At 35.9% G+C, this 12,871-nt stretch overlaps 1 protein-coding gene across 7 annotated transcripts in view; it reads right to left on the reverse strand.

Annotated features, from left to right (window-relative positions):
• The window catches only part of TENM1 (teneurin transmembrane protein 1), an 813,967-nt gene that overhangs the window by 186,426 nt on the left and 614,670 nt on the right, over positions 1-12,871 (reverse strand). The window lies entirely within an intron of this gene.

Raw genomic sequence — 12,871 nt, forward strand, 5'->3', positions numbered from 1 at the left:
TGTAAAATTCGTGCAAGTCAAGCTAAAAGACAACAGCAAATTTATCAGCTGAGATGCACAAACTCAAGACTTATATGACTTTGTTTCATGACTGCACAAACATAAAGCCTTAATAGAAAATGAGCTGAAAATATTTCAAAATGGTAATTCAGTGCCATTTTTCTTAACAGAGGTTTCTTATTATGAATTTGATCATGGTTCAGTAATTTCAACTGATATTACCAAGCTCGACAGAGAAATCTAACTCAAATTGCAGAATCCGATGTAGGTTTCTGCAACATGAAGGGATGTGTATATTTTTTTCTACTTTCTTTCTTTCCTTCTCCCAAACAGAAGGTAACCATTTCTAATCTATTACAGAAGCTACGACTTAACAAATAATTCTACAATGATTAATTAAAAGAATTAATGAAAATGTAGACAATTTATTACGGCTTGTTATTTAAGATGAATAAACACTGTTTAAATGCTAAAGTAACATACATCTACACATTTTGTATTATTTATATCTTTCATTTTAAAAATTCGTAAAACAATATTTCAACTTTATTTTCCAGAATTTTCTGATGTAGGTTGCTGTCGTTTCCTCCCTCCTCCCTCCCCCCCCACTACTATGAGCCATCAACCCATTTATAAGTTATTTACAAGTAAGCTCAAAAAATTCAGCTAGAGTTGACCAGTTAAGTACAGAAAATGCATCGTATTTGATTCTGTATTAAGAAGAAATTGGGTATCAGAAGAGTAAAACGGTGATGCCAGCCAGAAGGGTATTTAGAGACAAAATGCAGAAGACTGTCTTCAGGGGAAAGATGTAAACAAAAATGAGTGACTGTAATAACGTGGATCACTTCAGAAATGGACAAGAGGTACTAGGGATCAGAAATGAATTATTATGCTCTAAAACGATCCAATAAAAATCGAACCATAGTGCAGTAATCAGAAAGTGTATTGGAAAAAGAGAGAGGTTATAAAAAGAAAAAAGAGCTTCCAAGAACTGCAGGTTATTAGCTGCTACAGAGGAATCTGTATTCTGGAGATTATATTCCTGGCAAAATATGCACACAACCAAACACAGCTGAATTTGCTGTTCTAAAGGAAGTGAACTATAAAAATTAAAAAGCTAGAATGGAGACAGGATCACAGGCTAGAAGAAAAATAATCAATGCAATCACTGATAGGACTGTTGGGATAAACATTGAACTGACTGAACATAAAGCCAGGCAGGCTTAAGGAGGAATGACTCAATTATAATTTTCCCCGCGAGCAAAGACAACAACATAGTGGTAGGCACATCGAACGCATGACAACAAAGCATTTGGGCAGTGCCCCTTGTTAGAAAGGATGAACTGCACTTCTAAATGTGAATTCTTACAGCCACTGGAAGAAACATTGGCGTACTGTTCACAGCAGTGGTGCCCACCTTCATGTGCTAACCAGCACCTACTGCTGGCACCTGCTAGCCCTGACACTTGCACAGAATAGGAGGCAAGGTCTTCCTCTATTGAAACAATCGGGAAGCACTGGAACAGCCCTGATCTTATGAATTTCGGATGTGGGGGTGAGATGAGCTAAAGATTTTTGATAAAGGCACAAACCTCTTAATACTTTGATGCTAAACTAGAACATGGAAGAAGCGGGATGCAAGGGCTTCCCCAAGCGCCTATCATCTCTCATATCTATATCAAAGCAGGCAGATTTCAGAGGGCTGCAGCATCCTTTAGTCCACTGGCAGAGAAACAACAGCAAAATGCAGCAGGCACTTGGCAGAACACCAACAGTCAGTCCCCAGTGCACTTAATTACATATGAGCAAACATACAGCGTTTCCAGTGGAGGGAGGCACTTTCTTCAGGGTAGCAGCCTCTTGTTCCTCCCTCGCAAAGCCAGAAAGGAATGACTCTTCAGGATTTTTTAGTCTTTAGTCATATCTGGGATACTGAGACAACAATATCTCTTGAGAGTTAGGATATTATAGTGGAGCCTGAAGATGACTATATTGTTGTACCCTTCCCTACAGGAAAATCTATATTGCAAATATATGTGTAGGCGTAGCTTTTTATTCATAGTTGAACTAATTTGAATGAGCTGCTACAAACACATATACATCACCTAACTTACCAAGATATGGTCTCTGGCCAGGCCTATGCTAAGTCTTTTATAATCACATCAGGAAGGCAACTATCCTTGTGAGCTGGATATAGACTCTTTATCTCAACCACTCAAAAGTCATTTCTCCGACTACTTCCTCACTACCACCTTTCTCACAAAAGGAAACCATGTCATATTCTGGAAAGCCTTCTGAACTTTACAGCAAGTGTTTCGCCCCTGCTGGGAACGAGCAGCACAACCCAAACCAGTATCCTTTTCTGGCAAAGGGACAAGACAGTGCAATCCACTGCCACCCCATGGCGCAGTGCTGCTACAGATGGTAAGATCTGGTTCATAGAGACCAGCAGCTAAAAAAAAACCACTGAAGACATCACTAACTCATGAAGGGGTTTGAGAACCTGCAACAGTAGCCGACACTTTAGTACATTCTGCTTCTGATATTTTTTGTGGAAATCAAAAAGTGCAAACATCCATAATTTGTTCTGTCAGAAGTAAATTAAAAGCTTCTAATGTGCAGCTATATATACTGCACCACTCATCAGATCCCATTAACTACTACAGATTCACTACCAGTAAGCAGCAGTGCTGTATGATCCTAGTATCAGAAGTTCAAGAAGATTCAAATCACATAAGCCTCAAGTAAATTACATCAGATACTTTCTGACCGTGCAACTGAATTTATCTGTTGATACCAAATAGACAAAAAGGCATAAATTCAAAGCATGCACTATGATTTCCCCATTTCGGCAAACAGTAAAACACTTGCTCAAAATGAGCTTAATGTGATTGGGCAATGACAGAAAGTTTACAGTCTTGAAAGCATTGTTTGGGAAGAATTAATCAAGTATGCTGTTCTCAAACCACAAAGGCCTATTGAAATTGCAATTAGACAAAACAATGAGAGGGGAACACTTAGGTCTAAACAACACTCACCCATGGCTGTGGTACAAATAAAGTATTATTTTTTGCTTTATGTTTACTCAAGAATAACTGCAGGCAGGGAAGGAAAATCATATTGTACAAGCAGCTTAAAAGCTACATTGAAAGCTATAAATAACATCCTTTCCTTTCCATTAAGTGTTTTACTATACTGTCCATAGACAGCCTGGAGAGTATCCGTGGCAAAAAGACCCCTTTTTGCTCATTATCTTTCAACAAGGCACTGCTTCGGAGTGTAGGAGGGAGCCACCTCATTCTCTCACAAATGCTGAGCAACCCACTGGTTGAGTTATAGCTAGGTGGAGTGATAACATGGTGAAGATCCTATGGGCAACCATAACACAGAACAAGAAAACAATCTCTTTAATATTTGGTTCATTAAGGAAATAACTTTACCCACTCCTACATGAAATTTACTTCTACGCTTCTTCGGCCATGGTGTTTGAATAATAAGAAGTGTAGTGATATTTTGGAAAAGATAAGAATAAATCACCACAAAATATTTCAAGCCCATTTACAAATGTGAATTCTTTTCAGCTCCAAAACAAGTGGCATGCTTGTTACATTGATGTAAACAAGCCCAGAGCAACATTCAGTAATGCTCATTTTAATGACTGGATTCAAAAGCCAAAAAAGAAAAAAATATATTAGCAGTTAATCAATAACATTCAACTGCTCCACAAATATACCCTTAAAATGAGACAACATCAGCTACTTAAAACTGGAATAATACTGCAATATCTACAACCAGCGCTAACGCTATATGGAATCTTCAGAGAAAGAAAAACAAGGATAAAGTTTAGGAGCTGGAATCATGGAAATTCAAAGTCATGGATGTTCATGTGCTCAAAAAACATAAAACATCCTCATCATTTATCATCCCTTTTAACATGACTTTCATTAAAATACTGATGTTTTATTTTTTTCATGCTTTTTTTTTTTTTTTGTCTAGTACAGCAAGCTATCTTGCTTGCTTTCCTAGTGGTGCCAGAGAAGGTGTAATTGTATAAAACTGACGAGACGAGAAGTGATATGAACCATAACAAACACTAGATAAAGCTTAGGAATACCCCAAACATTATTTTTCTTTGATTCTTTTGGTAGCTTAAGCTGCCTTTAGCAAGGTTTCTGATGAACAGCATCAAGCAACCCTGACCTGGTGTCCTAAGCCATTCTCACTTGCAGTCATTTTCTCCAGTATACAGGGTCTTTCAGCAAATTTGGTGTCACAGTACAAAGGAACCTCAGGGCTGCTGACTTTCCACAGCTGCTGTTCCCGATATGCACAAGGCAAAGGAATGTACCTACTTTACACCACTTGGTATCTGCTGCCCAAGGTGCCGGCTGCTCCTCATAACAGCCAACATAGCTCACGTGGAACCGCTTGCTATCAGGTGTGGACACGTGCTGCTCAATTCAAAGTCAGCATTGTGAAAAACTACATAAAATCTACATTGCAAATCATTACCAGAAGAAACTCAAGATAAAGAAACAACATTGGCAACATAATTGCTCATCAGAATATGTAACTCTAATTAAAATATTACTCAAAAACATCTGTTAGGGAGAGGAAGCAGCCTGCAGGAATTATGCAGTGCTCCTAGGCCCATATTCTAGAAGAGCTAATTATTCAGATTCTCTTATACTCCTGTTACAAAATAAGAAATTGGGGAATAGAGCTAGTTACGATTAAAGAAAACAAAATTAATACCTAAAATACTGCATTTCATTTCATACAAGCTGTATATAAAAGCAAGTTGAAAAGAGCTGCATTCGGATCTGTATTACTCTGCACAAAGCAACTGTAATCTGATACGCCATTTCCCATTCTTATCTTATTCTCTGTTGCAAAAAGATAAACTTGTCAAGTACGTTTGGGTGCGCTTTCATTTTTAGAAGACTATGGAGGTTACAACCATGAAAGGCAGCCACTTTTCCATTTTCTATGTTTCTTCTTGATGGTCTCACCAAAGCTATTTGCTGCTTACAATAATTCCTGTGTGTAAGAGGAGGATATGCTAATATTTATAGTTTTGAATAACTAATAACTAACAGATTTGTGCTGATCTGATTCATCATGCTCCCCAACAGGAAGTGAACTACTAACAAATTTGAAAATGGAAGATAAAACTTTTATGTATAATACACAATGAACTAAATAGGTAAAAAACAGGGGAAAAGGCTGGAGAGGAAGAATGAACAATCTTTTGTAATCCATTGTCAAACAGAATAATAAACTCTTTGGAGATCTCATACTATTAAGAGGAAAGTATCGTTAGATTAAACTTTGCTCTACCCTTAAAGGGTGGTTTGTCAGTATTCTCCATTCATTATCAATCTTGTACTCATTTGTTAGTTCACCTGCTTTTATCTCACTGTTTTAAAGTTTGAAATTTCTGAAAAGCATCTTGTTGTGGGGAAATAAAGTTCTCAGGTATCTCTGTACTGGAAATCATGTTGGCTGAGGGTGCAAGGAAGTAAATATGAGTAATTTCATCTTTTTGATCTAGCAGCCTTAATAATCTCCCGGCTCCAACTGTAAGGAACATCTGCATGCTAAGACATATAAGCAAAAATTGCATATGATTCAAAATAAGTACAAAAAAGTACCAGAACTAAACTAAAATAACTATTTTGTTCCAAAGGAAATATGTATAAAATGACTGCAGGTTGTTTCTGCAAAACAGCTTTCTGATCTTCAAATACATTTTAAATTTTAACCAAAGAAGATGAGAAACAAAACATTATAAATTTAATAATAAAACAACATAAATAAAACATAGGGAGAGACGTGTCTATTGTTTAGAATTGAACTGTTCCTAGTTCAGAGCTGTCTTCATGTAGAATTCAAGATAAACATTCCAAAAGAGCATTTTGATCAGGAGTCCCCTGTTCTCACCAAGGTTGCTGGAATGAAGAGCTGGATAACCCTCATTGCAGTGATCTGACAAAAGGCAGGGGCTGATCTCATCTCACAGCTTACCTCCGTGGCTGCCTACATAACAGTTCCCAAGAATTGTGGAAGCATCGCGACATCATCTCGCATTGTAAAATATTTGTGGAAATACTTCTACTGCATCTGAGATAGTCAGAAGGATTTAAAAGAAAAAAGGAGCAATAATTTATATTGCTACAGGCTCCTTAAGCCACATTCACTATCCTTTCTGCATAACACACAGGGGGAAAGTCAAGAGATTGTTTTTGAGCTTTACAGCCAAGTTACTCATTTCTGGGATAAAAATTAGACCTGACTGCTCTCCTCAAGATTCCCTCCCCCTTGCTCTGAGTTACCAATGAAAGAAAACAAAACAGCAATGCTAAAAATATTACACAATCTCATGCAAATACACAGCAACATTTCACTATGCTGTGGGCAAACGCTATTTGAGTTAGGGAATACATAAAATCTCTCTTATGTTCTAAATATTGTTTTATTATTTTTTAATGTAAAATAACACTTTTTAATGTTTGCCTTTAAATTAATGTTCATTGTGCTTACAAGAAACACATGGAAAAGGGAATCAACACCAAAGATTGTAACATAGCAGATGAAAAATGTAAGGGTTAGAACAACAGATAGACAGGTGTAATACTCACGTCAGTCAGCATAAGTAATGAAATCATCTTTCTAAAGGGCAGAATTTTTCCTATAACACTGACAAACAACTATTCATCATTAGCTAACTTTCTGTACGTGATAAATTTCATAAAGGGCTTAAATACCAGGGGCGCAAATACAAGAATGTCATGATATTACAAGAGGTGATGCTACAGTGCTTACAGAAGCACGTCCTACTTATCCATAGCAGTTCAGATGACTTACATGTTTCCTTTGAGACAGTAACATTTGCAAAGGAACCTCTGTGAGGTCAACAAAAGCATCTTACACCATTAACAGCTCCAGCAGAGCAGTAACAATGTCAGTGTATTCTCCAAAATGCCCACAAAAAGCATTGCTATGTTACTGCTGAGATTCATGCACTTCCTTTGACACAAAGGAGAGTTCTCTGACACAGTGGTAGAAGTAACTAACATAAATACTATTGAAACACTAAAAGAGAAAAAAACAAACAAACATGACAGATGCAAAATAAATCTTTTATTAAGGGAAGATTACTGGCCTGTTCTTGTCAAATATCCAAGAGTATCATATATCAAATAACTGACAACCTATAGTAAACTCCAAAAATTCCAGCTATTTCACAACGGGGCTCAGTATTTCTGCCCAATCTTTGTGGTTGTCTTAATCCATTAGGTGACTGAAACCACCCAACCACCCAAGTCATCTGAACAGGATCTTACGTGCAATCCTTGCCACAATAAAAACCAATGTAAAGCACACTAGGAATGGAGAGGAAAATAATAAACAGACACACACAGAATGGGATTCAGACCAATGTTTACGATTTTGTTTTCAAGCTAGGCGCACTTATTTGACCTAACACCTCTACGGGCAAACTAGTAACTCAATTTCCTAATTGCACCATTGTAAGCAACAAGCGACAGGACAGTAGCTAATAAAAATACTTCAGACAGTCATTGTTACCACAAAGAAAATCCTGCACAGAGAATCACCTGGATATCTCTTCTTAGAGCAGGCATTGTTTTTGTAATGTAGCTGTTGGTAATAATTTCCAGGCGAACTGAGAATGTGAGCTATCAACCTAATGACTGGCTTGTTTACAAAATAACAGTAAATAACAGCAGCATTAATCCCAGTGTTCCCAATTGCTTGCATTAAAGCACAGGACTTTCATGAAGAGCTAAATTCAAGTTTAATTTAAACAGGTGTGAATTCACAGAAGGTCTATTGACATACGCTATAAATTAAATCAGAACTTTATCCTTAGCTAAATCCTACCCAGGGTTTGAATAGCTACATTGTTCACAGAGCTGCATTTCTCATACTGCATCAGCAATTTCAACATTTATTTTCTTAACTAAGCATCTTTACCCCCTTAGCAAATACTGTTAAGACACTGAACCCAAAGTGCAAATTGCTGAGGTGATTTGCCGCAAAGTGACACATCTACCCAGCAATCAAAGTGAAAAATCCTCAAAGATTTAGGCAAAGTCAAAAGCTCTATTAAATGGGCCACTGCTCACAAGGTATAAAACAAATACTTAAGCGAATTACACAGTATTAATCTTACATGTTTCTATGTCATTAAACTCAGCTTTGATGTTGCCAAATATATATAGAATTATAAAGGAAAGCATGTTTTATCCAGGTTAGAAGAACTGAATTTTGATCTCATCAGAATTTATTTGTATTGATGCCAGTAAAACTAAGCTTGATTTATATTTTAAATATGTATTTAGTTATGTTTGATATTTTAAAAATCGAAACATAGTCCTAGGACCGAGAATTAGGAACTATCTGACACTATTGCTGGTTCACTGTCTCAACACAGGCAAAGACTTCAGCACTCTTTTTTTCCTCTGCTACTTTACTTCTTCTCATATATAGCTAATAATATTTTGTCTTTACAATTGGCTGTTTAAAATTATTGATATTACATTATTAATATTTATTACTCAAATTAGAATCTGATCCTGGACACTGCCGTTAAGAAAGAGGTTTCCCAGTAATTTCTGTAGAAAAAAATGGAAACAAATGCGTTTCTTAATTTCTTTTTCTTCCCGTTTTTAGGTGACGTTATTAAAAAAACCCTACAAACAGTCTGTAGTTTTATCCCATGATCAATCTAGTGGAATTTCAACCTGTGCTAAGACCTTAATTTCTTGCTCACAAATCTCAAAGAAGCTACAGCGAATTAAAGTCATGTTGTCATAAAATAAGGCAGCCAAAGGAATTGAATATGAATTTGAATCCAAGTGTGAGTGTCCTTTCAAAAGGTGTGGGAATCCAGCATTATGCTGGTTCCCTCTGCTTACTAAAGAAAAGGTAACTACTTGCAAAAAAACATGTAAGTGCGTTTAGGAGTAAGCAAAACCAATTAGTCATTAAAGAACTTCATAACTGTTCGCAAATCTGAAACAGGTTAACAACTGTGTTATCATGGAGTTCCTTACTAGCATTCAGCTGAGACGTGGTAACAAAAATTAAGAGTTAGTGGCTGTGCAAATAAGTCAAATGTGGCTAAGAAATGGATTAGAGCACGGCATGAATGAACTTGAGGTAAACCACACTGCTTCATGACTGCATGGGCAATCAGTAAAGGAAAACACAAGATCGGCATGAACGATTCAGTGGGGAAGAGTGCATAGATACAAAATGGACTTCAGTCCATTACCAGCACACTGGCTCATAAGGGATGTAGTTTCATGTCATCTGAGTAGTTTCAGATATATGATCAAAGACAGCCCTTTTTGTAGATCAGGGTCTTATTCTTTCCTGCACTATATATTTTGTTTCAGTGAATTGAGGCTATAGCAGGGGGGCTGGACTTAGATGATCTTAAAGGTCCCTCCGAACCCAAACCATTCTGTGACTCCATGCAGTCTTCTTCAATGGATTAAGTAACTACTTTTAATATTGTTCTTTTGTAGCATTTCTGTCCAAAATTTACACTCCCGTACCACAGAATAGCACTTTCAGTGTTAAAATAGAGCTGTTTATACCATTCTAAGATAACCAATGATCCCCCAAGAAATTGGTCGTTCATTATTTGCCATTAATATATATTTTGCTTAGCCTCAGGCAAAGCCTCAGGCAGTTTGTGCACTAATAGGCTATTATTAGTTGCCATTAGCGTTGACAACACTAATTTAAATGGGAATGTTGGTATTTCACACAATCTGTTCAATGCTTTCAAAACAACAGAGTATGTTTAAACAGGGATAATGATAGAGTTGGTGCTTCTATGAAGGAAAACATTCCTCAAATAAATTCTCAAATCTGGCTAGTAAGAATACATGATGAAGTATACTGATTATTAAAAAAAATGCACCCAAGAGAAAATCTACAACCTTCATTAGCTACTTGGAGTAAGAAGGCACTGTTTGCTATGCAAGCAAAAAACTAAAAAGCAGATTTTTTTGAGCCAGTACCTATAATTTCCTAATGGTGCTAAATACTGTTGTGTTATGCTTAACTTTTTCCACTAGATTTGTGTTCAAGTTTACCTCATGTAAATTTCTAGGGTTACTTCTGATCTTTTACTTTAGAATATACGTTCTTGGAGTAACAGGCAGTAAAATGGAGTAGGCACAAACCCAGAATACCAACACAAAGGGCTTAACAAAGGTTCATTAAAAAAAAAAAAAAAAAAATAATAATAATAATAAAAAAAATCAGGTCACTTTTGCAGCTATTGAGATAGAGCTCTGAGTTACATCCACTCAACAACTGCCCTCACAAAGATCAAGGGTTTGAAGTAAACGGTTGTGCTTTGCCGGTTCCCTTGTTCTTTAGATCACAATTGTTCTGTAAAACTGAAAACATTCCCATCCAGGATGTTGTAAGTACAGACCCATTGGCTTTCCATGCCTGGAATAAGAGAATCCTTCTTTGATAAACTCAAGTAGATTAAAATAAAAAAGAAAAAAAGAAAAAAAGCTCAAGGCAGTGGTGGAAGATCAGTGTTTTTTGTCTTATCTGGAATAATTTCTATTTATTCAGTCTTCAGGTTATGTCTGCACACTCATAACAACACAGAATATGCAAATGACCATTCAATTACCTATTAGTTTTAGCACTCAAAGGATACCAGAATTTCAGTCAGTTCATGTTACCTCCTTACACCCTTATCGGATTTGTGAATGAGCAGTTTGTCCTTTTTAAGTTAGTTTGATATTTGCACTGAACAGTACTGCAGGTACAGATATATCATGTATCAAGTAACCTTTCTAGTGTTTTGCATGGGTGGAAAAACGCAAGGAATAACTTAATAGAGTAACATTGGTAGAAGTATAGTTAGAGTTCTGTGTAAAGCAAAGCATTTCCTGAAAACAGGCTTACCTGAGTTCTACTAGTCTGCATTCTACAACAAAGCTATTATGCATCTGCAGCAGAATCTTGCTCACAGATTAAAAAATAACAACAGAAATCAACAGACCTTTTCCAAGTACAGAGAGTAACAGCACTTAGCTTTCTCAAACAATGTAACAATGGTGTGTCCCTGATTAATTTTACTCCTGTTTCAAATCAGCTGTACCTATGAGGCATTTGGACAGCCCTTCCTACAGCCACAATTTCTAAATCTACTTTTACAGCACAGTATCACGGAAACCAAAACTTATTGAATTTCTAGTAATGGCTGCAATGTACTCAACCATTTTCACACCAGAGAAGGCTACTGTAAGTCTAATGGTAGCAACTGACAGGGATAAATGCAGCACTTGCAGCTCTCCAGTGAAGCTTTTTGCACAAATAACTGCTTAAAAAGAGAAAAAAAAATGTTATGTATTACTTCATTTCAGAGATTTAAGAATGTCTGTGCTCTAAGTAAGCTGAGAGTTACTGAGAATCAACCCAGAAGAAAAACAGGTTGCTCTCTGGATCATAACTCTTGACTGTGAACCAATCTGTGACATTCTTTACAATCACCTTTATCTTCAAATTTATCCACATTAACATTCAAGACTAATTATTACTATAAATACTTGACACCCAAAGAAACACTGACATCCATTCTGTCTATCCTGTCTGAAGAAAAGTTAAGAGTTCATTTAAGCTTGTGGTCTTAATTTCTCTTTCTCTTCCATCTTAATGTTGTACTTGCTTTCCTCTTCCAATTTCCTAGTTAAAATTTGTATTCTAGTATCTAAAACATGAAACGATTAATTTATTGAATTAATGGAATTAATTAAAAACATATTTTGAAGCTTACAAAGACTGAAATATTAAAGCTACGTGCAGAATGACTACTCTTCTATAAGCTAGATCATGTAGGAAATGAGTTTAAATTGATTAAATTCATTCATATTATAAATATAAAAAGGATATTCATGAGTGAAACCTTTTCCATATTATTACTATAGATCCACTAAAATATATCACTGTCAACACTGAAGTGTCATCTGCCACTTTCCCTGGTTCCCAGATCTCTTATCAGTTTTTAAAAAATCACAACAAAAACACTTACTGAACTACATTTAACTACTAATGTAGTTAAGTATTTGGTTAACTACACTAGCTACAAGAGAATCACAGTTTCCTGAATTGCAAGGGACACACAAGGATCAACAAATCCAGCTCCTACACATATCTGTTAAACACGCAAATTGATACATGAACTAAGCTCACTGATGTTAAAATGATAAATTTGTTTATATATTCTTTCTGTACTAGTTAAAGAAATAGAGCAGATTTTCATTAATTTTAATGTATTGAGATAAACAGTTGATTTTTTCCCCATTAGTCAATTAAATACACATTTTCTACTTCTAAAACATCAGACAAAGAAATAAGTAAAAGGATTCTGAAAGAGAATGAGTACTTATAACAAAGAACAAAGGACTAACCCAGAAATCCAACTTCCATACACAGAATCAAGAACTGACAGTCCAGCTCAGCCTGCCCTGTTGATAAAGGTACCCCTTCAGATATAGCCTAACTCTCAAGTCTTAAAGATGCACTCAAAAAGCAGAAAATAGAGGATAAATTGTTCAGAAAATGTCTGATGTAAATGTACACATAAAGATTTATTTAGGAACCTAATTCTTAATTCACTAAATTAAAATGATGATCTTCCTATTGCATAAAAATAGAGAATACAGGAAAACAACTGTTCTAGAACTGCACGTTAACAAAATTATTCTCTTTTTTTTTTTTTTTTTTGCCTTATTTTTCATCTATAAACATAATTTAAGCAATCTTTTTATCTTTTATATGTAATAGATGGTCTAGAAGACATCCA

This window comes from Excalfactoria chinensis, chromosome 4, assembly GCF_039878825.1.
Source record: "Excalfactoria chinensis isolate bCotChi1 chromosome 4, bCotChi1.hap2, whole genome shotgun sequence".
Taxonomy (NCBI): domain Eukaryota; kingdom Metazoa; phylum Chordata; class Aves; order Galliformes; family Phasianidae; genus Excalfactoria; species Excalfactoria chinensis.